Source organism: Gekko japonicus, unplaced genomic scaffold, assembly GCF_001447785.1.
Source record: "Gekko japonicus isolate JY-2015 unplaced genomic scaffold, Gekko_japonicus_V1.1 scaffold561, whole genome shotgun sequence".
Taxonomy (NCBI): Eukaryota; Metazoa; Chordata; class Lepidosauria; order Squamata; family Gekkonidae; genus Gekko; species Gekko japonicus.
This window is the reverse complement of record NW_015162496.1, coordinates 212,262-224,328: the sequence shown is the minus strand read 5'-3', so window position 1 is coordinate 224,328 and position 12,067 is coordinate 212,262. Positions and strand designations below refer to the sequence as shown.

The following is a 12,067-nucleotide window of genomic DNA, read 5'->3' as shown; positions in this document are numbered from 1 at the left end:
GAGTTGTGCAGCAGTGGACTCGGCTGCCTGGGGAGGTGGTGAGCAGTGTTCCCTCTAAGCTGAGTTAGTGTGAGCTAGCTCACAGTTTTTCAGCCTCCGGCTCACACATTTTTGTCTTAGCTCAGGAAGGAGGGCTCCAGAGCAAGCTGATTTATGCAGTAGCCATATTGCTTGCTCACAACTTTAATGCCAGTAGCTCACAAAGTAGAATTTTTGCTCACAAGACCCCACAGCTTAGAGGGAACACTGGTGGTGAGCTCCCCCTCCCATCGCAAAGTGCCAACACGGCAATTTAACCTGAATACTGAGGTTTTACTTTAGAAAAAACAACTCATACATTAACTTAAGATGATCCAAACAAAGTAAGGAAAGCAATCCCAAATGCTGTCATTTACTTAAAATTATTTGGCAGAGAATTCGACACTTTAATGACGGTCTGGGCCTGGCTGGGGCGATGGCACGCGTGCCCGCAGAGAGGGCTCTGAGTGCCACCTCTGGCACCCGTGCCATAGGTTCGCCACCACTGCTCTAGGCTGATCCTGCACTGAGCAGGGGGTGGGACTAGATGGCCTGTAGGACCCCTTCCAGTTTGGTGTCATGGTTAAGTGCGCGGACTCTAATCTGGGAGACCCGGGTTTGATTCTCCACTCCTCCACTGGTAGCTGCTGGATGACCTTGGGCAAGCCATAACTCTGGTACAGCTGTTCTTGAAAAAGAGCAGTTTCTGTTAGAGTTTTCTCAGCCCCACCTACCTCACAGGGTGCCTGTTGTGGGGAGGGAAAGGGGTTTGTAAGCCGCTCTGAGACACCTTTGGGTAGTGAAGGGCAGCAGGCAATGCTCCCTCTAAGCTGTGGAGTTCTGTGAGCAAAAATTCTACTCTGTGAGCTACTGGCATTAAAGTTGTGAGCAAGCGATTTGGCTGCTGCATACATTAGTTTGCTCTGGAGCCATCCTCCCTGAGCTAAGGCAAAAATGTGTGAGCTGGAGGCTAAAAGACTGTGAGCTAGCTCACACTCACTCAGCTTAGAGGGAACACTGGCAGCTGGGTATAAATACAATCTCTTCTCTTCTCTTCTCCTTCTCTTCTCCAGACATGAACATTCCCCAGTCCCTCAGCCTTTCAATCCCCTTGGAGATCAGTCCCCTTGGAGAAAATGGCTGCTTTGGAAGGAGGAGGTCTCTACTATAGCACAGAACCCTCCTGAGGCCTCCCCAGGCGCCACCATCAAACCTCCAGGGAGTTCCCATTCCAAGGAAAGAGCTTGTCACGCAAGGCAAAGCGCTTTGCAGTAAAGCACAAATTCCCTGCAAGGAAACCAGGGCGCAGCGGCACCAGCTCCTTTAGGGATCGAGGGCTGCAAAGAAGCCCCGTGTGTGGGGGGGGGCAGAGTCCTCCTCTCCCCCTCTCTTTCGGGGCACGGCTGGGAATGAGACACCAGCTCAGAACGCAGGCCTGGCCCCGTGAGGTCGAGCCGCTCTTTCGAAAGGAAGCCCTGGAGCGCTGGAAAAGGCCAGTCTCCAGAAGCTGCAAAAATCTGGCAGAGTCGTTTAGAAAAGTATTCCGCAAAACAGCCCAGGAACCACAGAGGAGGAACCCGGTAATCCCAAGTTATGAGGCATCTGGGGATGGTCCAGGATGACCTACTGTGCTGGAGAATTCGGAGCTGGGCGCCAGGTCTTCCGAGAGCCAGCGCTGTGCCGTGGGGTCTGCCCCCTCTCCAAGCCAGGCGGCGGGCACACCGCCTGCTCAGGTCTGCATGCTGCACGTGGAAGGACGCACCGCTTGAGAGGGTCAGCCCACGGAAAAGGACTAGGACAAACACAAACTGATGGGGAACCACTGGCCGGCACGTCTCTGCCCTACACCAAACTGGCTCCATGGCAAACAGGGCCATGATCCCTTCTTCACGGGGCCAGTTTGGTGTAGGGGTTAAGTGCGCGGACTCTAATCTGGGAGGGCCGGGTTTGATTCCCCCACTCCTCCACTCGCACCTGGCTGGATGACCTGGGGCAAGTCGTAGTTCTGATAAGAGCTGTCCTTGAAAAAGAGCAGTTTCTATCAGAGCTCTCTCAGCCCCACCGACCTCACAGGGTGTCTGTTGTGGGGAGGGGAAGGGAAAGGAGTCTGTAAACCGCTCTGAGACACCTTTGGGTAGTGAAGGGCCGGAGGGTATAAATCCAATCTCCTCTTCTTCTTCTTCTTCTTCTTCCCAAAGGGAAGCCTCTGAGGATCCCCAGATCTTGGCTGGAGATGGCCTGTGATTTGCACAGAGTGTTCAAGGCAGGTGGAGAGATGCTGCATGGCCCGGGGTGAGTTCCTCCCTGCCACCCGTGTTGCCAGAGGTACTGCCTTTACTCTCGGGTAGCCCCCAATAGAAAGGGCACCCCACTACTGACCTGAACCAAAGTCCCGAAAGGTCAAGCACTCGCGGCTTGAGCCGCAGAGTCAGCCTGCAAGGACTCTGCAAAAAGGGATTTCATATTCAGTTGGCAACCAGGCAACCCTCAGAGCAAACCTCCAGTCTTCTCCCCCACCCAGGAAGATATGCATATGAAGAAGAAGAGAAGAAGAGATTGGATTTATCCCCCGCCCTTCACTTGGAGTCTCAGAGCGGCTGAAAACCCTGTGAGGTGGGTGGGGCTGAGAGAACTGACACAAACTGCTCTTTTTCAAGGACAGCTGTGCCAGAGCTTGTGACTGACCCAAGGTCATCCAGCAGCTGCAAGTGGAGGAGTGGGGAATCAAACCTGATTCTCCCAGATTAGAGTCCATGCACTTAACCACTACACCAAACTGAAACAATGGCAGTTCCACCAGGTAAGACATCTGCGTTTCTAAAGGCAATTCAGAGGCCACCTGGCGAATGGCCCTCTTGTCCCCAGTACCTCAACCGGCCCTTCAGTGTGGTCCCGGGTCTACGTGTGAATTCTTTGTCCTTCCTTGCTCCATCCCTCAGGATACTGAGATAAACCAATCAAACATTCAAATTATTAACAATCCTTCCTGACGCTAATCAGGGACCCATCTCCTATCTTCTGTCTGTATCTGGGAACCTATTCAACTCCCTTGGCAGAACCATCAATGGACATAAAATCCATTCAGCTAGCCCCAGTACAGTCATCCAACACCTGGATTCTCTTGTTAAAGCCTGAGTTTGAGAGCCCATTGGTCACATCTAGGCCTTGCCCATCCTGATGCCACGCACCCCTGGGGCTCATCATTGGCCCAGCTAATCTGTTGTTCTCACCTGAGACCAGCCCCCAAGGCCTTCCACTGGTCTGCCTTGTTTTCCAATGTCTATATCCATCGAGGCACATGGCCTCAGACCGTGTGCCTCTGCCCTGATGCCAACTGGCAGCCCACCCCTAAACCTCTGGGGCTTAGGCCATAATCCTTTCTTCGTGGACCTCTGCACGTTGGGACAGGTAGTGTCATCCCATAACTGACCCCTCGATTAGCTGTCAATCACCTCTGCTTTCTTCGTTCTGTATTGTGTATGTGGATGCTTGATTTTATGTTTGTCTGTTTAAGAATCCTTCAGTAAAGAAATCACTGCTTTATAATCTAGCCTCTGCATTTCTTTCTGGGACTGGGAGATCAAACTCCTGTATACACAGGTCTGATCCTATATTTAATGCCTACTGCCATTTAATACTAATAATACCCCAGATTTATTATTAAATTAAGGCGATTTGGCTAACACCTGCAACAACAACATCATCATCATCACAGATGATGATCATCATAGGGTTGCCAAGTACTTACCTCAATCCGGCGAGGGACACATGCTCCCTGGCCGGAACATTTCTCCTTGTAATGCACCGTGCCGTCGCCAGGAAGTGACACTGGGTGACGCTCTGGCAATGGGGCTGGCCCCATTGCCAGAGCGTCGCCCGGCATCACTTCCTGGCAACGGCATGGTGCGGCACATTTGATGCCCCCACAGGAATGATCCTGCGAAGACGTCTTCGTCCCCCGTCGAATCACAGTAAGTACTTGGGGAGCCTGCATCATCATCATCATCATCACAGACTGAAGACAACTATCAGATGAAGTAAAATCCTGCGTGTTTATAGTACAAGGACTGAGGCCAGTCACACCCCCTTCAATGCTTACAAGACCGGTCCGCCTCTGGCCTTCAGCACCAAGCCATCCCGAGTATAGGCGACCTGAGTGTAAGTCTCATTAAACGGCCAAAGTAGCATATTTGACAACAGGGGTTTTGACTCTCGAAAGCTCCTGCCCCCAAAATCTTACTGCCCTCTCGGGTGCTCCTGGACTCCAACCTAGTTGTCCTACTGCAGAGCAACACGGCCACCCTCTGAAACTCTCCTGAAGCCAGCGGATTGCTACAGATATCAAACTAGGCTTGCCAAGTCCCCCGGGGGGCGGGGAAAACCCCGCCCCAGAGGCCCGTTCCTCGCCGCCGGCGGATCGGGCCCCGGGGGGAACCCCACCCCGACGTGCACGTCACCCGGAAGTGACGTGACAATGCCGGGCACTCTATGGTTTTCCCTCGGATGGTCTTGGCCCCGCCCCCAGCATGCCCGGCATCGTCATGTCACTTCCAGGTGATGTGCGTGCGGCTGTCAGGACCCTCAGCAACAATGGAAGCACACACTTGCAAGAAGGTTTTACTTTATTGAAGCTGGAGATCCATGGACAGGAACACTGTTAGGAATGAGGGGTGAACTATGCACAAAACAGTTATAATACATTCGTATGAGCGTTACCCAATTACTATGGTTCCCCCGCACGCCATTAGGCCTGGGAACTAACTGCTACCCAAAGCACAACAGGTACGAGCTTCCCACGGCTCTGCCTGCCTAAAGCCAAAGCAATGATCTAAGCGACTCCTCCAGCGGCCTTGAGAGATACGCAGTGCAGTTTGCAGGAGAACGGCAATTAGCCATAGGGAATGGTATGCGCATCTGTGCATAGGAAGGTATGCGCATGGGAAAAGAACATTTTGGCAGCTTGCTGACAGCGGCGCACATGTGCTTTGCGCATGTGCACACACTCCCGGAGCAAGCCGGGAGTCCCCTGCTCCGGATACAGGTAACACTTGGCAACCCTATATCAAACTTCCTTTTACTGAAGCTCATTCGCATGTGCATGCCTGTTGTAGTACCATAGGAGAAGGAGCAGAAATCGAACCTGAATAACACTGCTCCCTACTAAAAGTGGGTAGCTCATCTGGCTGCAAGCGAGCGGAGGCACGAGTGAGGGTTCTCTTTCGTTTCCCTTCCTTTCTGAAGAGTCATCATCGTGGTCGTGCATGGAGCTCTAATGGGATCCACTAGCTCAGCTGGTCCTTTCTGCAGTTGGATCTCATCCCTGGTTTTATCAGAGTTCAACTCGTGACACAACAACTTACATTTATCCCTGATTATAAAAGCATCCGTTTATCCCGGGACAAGTGTGGGGTGAAACTGGGGTGACCTCGATGGAATGTGGAAACAAAAAATACCCCGAGATAATTAAAAAGAAGATTAAGATGGAAGGTTAATAGAGTAATAGAGTTGTATTGAGATTGATTGTGATATAATACTGTATGGAAATTTATTTATGTCTCTATTGCCTGGAAGTCGCACACGGGTGGTGTTGGTGTTGGATATGTTTTATGAAATAAAACAATTAAAAAAAACATTTTTAAAAAAGAGAGAGAGAGAGAGAGAGAGACTGGATTTATACCCCGCCCTTCACTCGGAGTCTCAGAGCGGCTTATAAACTCCTTTCCCCTCCCCTTCCCACAAAGGTCACCCTGTGAGGTAGGTGGGGCTGGGAGAGCTCTTTCCAGAACTGTCCTTGAGAGAATTTTAATCTTTTGTATTTTTATGACATTAAGTCTTGTACGTCGCCCAGAGCCCGGCATAAACTGGGATAGGGCAATTAATAAATCTAATAACTAACAACTACAACAACAACTTTACGGGGTCACCATGAGTTGGTTGTTGTGACTCGACGGCGCACTTTAGTTTACCTTGTAGAGGATCAGTTTTAACTAACTAGCAGGAAAGTTATGTCAGGGGAAGGGAACGCATTTGGCTTTTAAGGTTTCTCTACCCGCAGCAGAGGATTTTTGGAGTGTACAGGGGGGGGCTTCTGGGGATCGGGGAGGCAAGAAGATCCACTCCACCAACTCCTTCTGTGAGCTTTTCTGTAGGATCATTCTTTCTGGCTACTGCAGCCGTTTCACAGCGTGTTTGTGTGTTTAAAGATGTGATAAACTGTGAATTGGTTTTTAGTTTATCCAGAGGAACCCTGATTTGAAATTATAGTCGGGGAGAGAAAACGGATGGCCGTACAGAATGGCTCCAAAACAGAACTATTAATATCAAGCCGGCCAAAACAAAGAACAGTCATCAGATGTGCCTGCCAAGTGGTCAGGAAGGGAGGCTGAGAGCCAGACGGAGGCACATGGGAATGGTGGGAGCTTTAGGGGTGGGGCACGGGGAGGGGGGGCCATTTGTGCAATGTGGCGATGTCACTTCTAGGTAGTAGCTCCATATTGGAGAAGGAAGTGATGCCACCATGCTGAGTGGTGGTCTACAAACTTCTAAAGTCTTCATGATAAATACCATTAATTGGTGGAATTCCTAGAAAGTCACTTAACATGGCAATGTCACCTCCGTGTACAGACCAGAAACTGACATTACCACGTTAAGCAATTCTCTAGGAACATGAGCCTGCAGTGCGATATGACTGCGAAGAAAGCGAATGCAATCTTAGGATGCATTAACAGAAGCATTGTGTCCAGGTCATGGGAGGTGGTCGTTCCGCTCTATTCTGCTATGGTCAGGCCTCGTCTGGAGTCCTGTGTCCAGTTTTGGGCACCACATTTTAGGAAGGATGTTGACAAGCTCGAGCGTGTCCGGAAGAGGGCAACCAGGATGGCGAGAGGGTTGGAGTCCAAGTCTTACGAGGAAAGGCTGAAAGAGTTGGGGATGTTTAGCCTGGGAAAGAGAAGGCTTAGAGGGGACGTGATTGCAGTCTTCAAATATCCGAAGGGCTGTCATGTAGAAGATGGAGCAGATCTATTCTCTCTTGCTCCGGATTGCAAAACTAGATCTAATGTGTGGGAATTACAAGGGAGTCGATACCGTCTGGATATCAGGAGAAACTTCCTAACTGCCTCAGGAGGTGGTGGATGCTCCTTCGCTGGATGTTTTCAAGCGGAGGCTGGACGACCATCTTTCGGGTGTGTTGTGGGGCTATCTTTTGGCTATACTCCTGCAGAGTGCAGGGGGTTGGACTAGATGACCTGCAAGATCCCTTCCAACTCTCACATTCTATGATTCTATGATTCTATGTAGTTTGGCCCTGGGTTGGTCTCCTTCATCCTGGGCATCTCCCATCCAAAGCTGTAGAGACAGCAGATACGCACTTGCCCTCAGTTCAACTACAAAAGCAGGTGGACCATGGTTAGGATTAGGCTCACCAGTGGTCCCAGTGGTGGACCTCCCGATGGCCCCTGGTATTTTTGGCCACTGTGTGACACAGAGTGTGTTGGACTGGGTGGGCCACTGGCCTGATCCAACATGGGCTTCTCTTATGTTCTTATGTCTGGGGCAAGGGATGCTCTGTAATCTTGGTGCTTGGGGGGGCAACAGTGGGAGGGCTTCTAGTGTCCTGGCCCCACTGCTGGACCTCCTGATGGCCCCTGGTATTTCAGGCCATTGTGTGACACAGAGTGTTGGACTGGATGGGCCACTGGCCTGATCCCACATTGGCTTCTCTTATGTTCTTATGTCTGGGGCAAGGGATGCTCTGTCTTATTGGTGCTTGGGGGGGGAAGAGTGGGAGGGCTTCTAGTGTCGGGGCCCCACTGCTGGACCTCCTGGTGGCTCCTGGTATTCTTGGCCACTGTGTGACGCAGAGTGTTGGACTGGATGGGCCACTGGCCTGATCCAGCACTGGCTTCTCTGATGTTCATATGACGGTCCCATCCTGCCTGCTGCCCATCCCAACTTGGCCTGACTACAGATCCTTCCAGGTCAACTGAATGAGGTTGCCAGCATCTAGCTGGGAAATTCCTGGAGATTTGGGGGCACAGCCTGGAGAGGGCAGGGTAGGGTTGCCAGCTCTGGGCTGGGGAATTCCTGGAGATTTGGGGGCGCCGTCTGAGGAGGGTGAGATATGGGGAGGGGAGGGACCCTAATCCAATAGAGTCCACCTTCCAAAGCATGCCGTTTTCTCCAGGGGAACCGATCTCTGTCGCCTGCAGGTCAGTTGTAATGGCAGCCCGGCAGCACCAGGGCAGGGTTTTGGGAGGTGATGGACCTCGGAAGGGCACAATGCCATGCAATCCGTGCTCCAAAGCGGCCGTTTTCTCCAGGAGAACAGACAATCTCTGTTGTCTGGAGATCAGTTGTAATTCCAGGAGATCTCCAGGCCCTACCTGGAGGTTGGCTACACATACAGACTCTTGTGTTGCTTGTGAGGTTCCCCACTCATGCCTTTTTGCCCATCCATCTGCCCACTTCTCCCATGAGCTCTCTTTTGGATATAACACTTCCGAGGGCAGGCACAAGATGTGAAGACAACCCCGGACCAGTGCTCCCTCTAAGCTGTGCAGTCTTGTGAGCAAAAATTCTACTTTGCAAGCTGCTGGCATTAAAGTTCTGAGCGAGCGATTGGGCTCCTGCATCAATTAGTTTGCTCTGGAGCCACATCCTTCCTGAGCTGAGATGAAGAAGAAGAAGAAGAAGAGGAGAGGGGGAGGAGGAGGAGGAGGAGATTGGATTTGTACCCCATGGCCCTTCACTACCCAAAGGAGTCTCAGAGCGGCTTACAAACTCCTCTCCCTTCCCCTCCCCACAACAGACACCCTGGGAGGTAGGTGGGGCTGAGAGAGCTCTGAGATAAAGTGCTCTTTTCCAAGGACAGCTCTGATCAGAGCTACGGCTTGCCCAAGGTCATCCAGCCGGGTGCCAGTGGAGGAGTGGGGGAATCAAACCCAGTTCTCCCAAATTAGAGTCCGCGCACTCAACCACTACACCAAACTGGCTCTGTGTGAGCCAACGGACTGTGTGAGCCGGAGTCCAAAAAACTGTGAACTAGCTTCCACTAACTCAGCTTAGAGGGAACACTGCCCTGGAGTGAGCTTGGGCAAGTGGTGGTTGCAGTGCTGGGTGAGCACAAACATCGGGGGGGGGGGGGAGCTTGGCTCCGATCGCTCCCGGCCGCCAGGGGCCCTCCGGGGCAGCAGCCCAGCAGGACGCGTTCCGGAACACTGACGGGGCCGGCCCGCTCCTCGGAGCATGCCGTTAAGACGATACGGCGCTGAAACTTGGCCCGTTCTCAAGGTGAATGAGAATATACAAAAATAATTCTTTTCTTTTTTTAACCCACATGACTAAATGTTATATATTAACTTGTTTAAAACTTAGTCCAAATGTCAAAAGGGAGGGAAGGACAAAATTTAGCATAAAGGAAAATCCAGAGGCTGGAGTCGGGGAAAATATAATGGAGCCTTTGTGTTGGAGCCTTTGGTTCCCATTAGCTCCCTGAAAAGCCAAGAGATTATGAAATCCAATGTCTTAAGAAAGCCAGCATATTAGTTAAGAAAATAAATGGGGGGAGGCTGGAGGCGGGGGGGGGGAGGCAGGCTCTGCGGCTTTCTGCCAGCCTCCTGCCTCACAACCTTCGTCTCAACAGCGTTTTAATGGCTCGAAAACAGCCGAGGTGGGAGGGGGGGCAGCTTCCTCACGTGAGATCATCTACACGGGGACGGCCGCCAGGACTCCCTTCGGGCCTGGACCAGGAACCTCATGGCTGGGGGAGGGGGTTGGCCTAGGGAGCCACCAACAGGTAGGGTCCCCAGTCTCCATGCAGACCTTTCCTAGGGGGCCCTCTCCCCTGGTGGGGCAGGGGATTCCCTGCCCCCTATTCCCATTGGATAATTTCTTGAAGAAAAAAATAAACAGCACCATGCACTATGTCTCTTCCAGTAGGTTTGGTCTCTTCCAGTTTGGTGTCGTGGTTAAGTGTGCGGACTCTAATCTGGGAGAACCGGGTTCGATTCCCCACTCCTCCACTTGCACCTGCTGGATGACCTTGGACAATCCATAGTTCTGACAAGAGCTGTCCTTGAAAGGACAGTTCTGGAAAGAGCTCTCTCAGGCCCACCCACCTCACAGGGTGTCTGTTGTGCGGAGGGGAGGGAAATGAGTTTATAAGTCGCTCTGGGGTATAAATCCAATCTCTTCTCTTCTTCTTCTTCTTATGTATTGGGACTGGAACATTCCAGGACTGTTTCTACCAGAGACTGGCTGAGTTTAGAGCTCTAGAATAATAGCCCACCAGGACTCTAAAGGTAGCCAATGAGGAATTAAGGGTTCTGACAATGGCCTATCGTTGGTAGTTGTTTGGGGAAGTGGGTGGAGTCGCGTGCTATTTGAACAGGGCCGTTGGCCTGGCAGTTTGTCTTTTGTCTTTGTCTTGTTCTTGCTGAACCACTAATAAAGCAGAGCTGGTCACAAGGCTTGGGGTCAGACCATCCGTGGAACCCGGTATTTAACACAGTAAAAAAAACTAGAAGCAATAGAGGATAGCTCTAGGAATTGCTGGAAACTCTATGGATATACCATAGAGTTTCCATCAATTCCCAGAGCTATCCTATATCGCTCCCAGGTTTTGTTTTTTACTAGAAGTGACATGATACCACAGTCAGCATTGCAGCCCTGCCCATATCTGCCCCCACAACTCTCCTGCTGCCTGGCCACTCTACGTTCTCCTGGAATCACCACTGATCTCCAGACGACAGAGATTGGTTCCCCTGGAGAAATGGCGGCTGCAGCGGGTGGACTCAATGGTATAGCATAGATTCTAGGTGAAATCTCTCCCCAAATTTCCTCCTCCACAAGCACCGTCCCCACATCTGCAGGAAGTTCCCAGGGTGGAGATAGCAACCCTACCAATAAGTGTATATAGAGATTGCAGAACTGTAAAAAGGATGGTCACGAGCTGTGGACTGGCCAGGCCTAATACCAGCTGGAGGAAGAAGAAGAAGAGGGGATGGGATTTATACCCCGCCCTTCACTACCCGAAGGAGTCTCAGAGCAGCTTACAAACTCCTCTCCCTTCCCCTCCCCACCACAGACACCCTGGGAGGTAGGTGGGGCTGAGAGAGCTCTCTCGAGAACTGCCCTTGAGAGAACAGCTCTGAGAGAACTTGTGACTGACCCAAGGTCACACCGGCAGCTGCATGGGGAGGAGTGGGGAATCAGACCCGGTTTCCCCAGATTTAGAGTCCGCGCTCCTAACCACTGCACCAAACTGGAACTTAGTCAGGCTCAGTTCCCCAGCCATGCCCCCTCAATAACTGTTTGGGATAGCCAGGGGTTTGGGTTGCCCCGGCCATTGACACGGAGGGGGGGGGACACAATGTACACCACCTGTGCCATCATTCACTAGGTCTGAATCGAGCCCCATAGGAGAACACAATGGCTGTACCTTGCTTGGGTTGGCAAAATACCTTGAATTTTTCCTGAGCGGGGCTTTCCGCCTTTGCTGTTACTGTCCCCTGTACTTCAAGACCCAAGTCCTAGCTCTCGATTCCATGTCCCTCTCGGGGCCCCAGTTCAGCACAGGAGCTGAGACAGAAAAGAAGTCTGGATTTGGGGCTGGCAACACCCAGCCCCAGCCTGACCCCCGGATGAAACTTCTTCCAAGAGAATTCAGCCACTAGGGGTTTGCCCAATGATAGAGAGCTCCCGCGCTCATCATGCATTTGGCCACAAAGGTACAGCACACAGTAAAAAAAGTGACACAAAACTAGCAAAACAACTGTGTGCTATATTCCCAGCAACAAACGTTGCAGGAAACATAGCACACAGTTGTTTTGCTAGCATCATGCATTTGGAATTAGACCCCAAAGAGCACTTCGGTCTGGGACACAACATCGCCTGGTGATTCCGGGCCCCAGGGAGGCAAGGCTTGCTGTGACAAGGGCCAGGTCCTTCTCAGTGGCTGCTCCTACTTGGTGGAATGAGCTCCCGGAGGCGATCAGGGCCCTGCGGGACCTAGTACAGTTCCGCAGGGCCTGCAAGACGGCGCTCTTCC

General features: G+C 51.8%; 1 protein-coding gene across 1 annotated transcript in view; it reads right to left on the bottom strand.

The window, feature by feature from the left end:
* The window catches only part of DYSF (dysferlin), a 287,816-nt gene that overhangs the window by 125,135 nt on the left and 150,614 nt on the right, over positions 1-12,067 (bottom strand). The gene's annotated exons all lie outside the window — the stretch shown is intronic.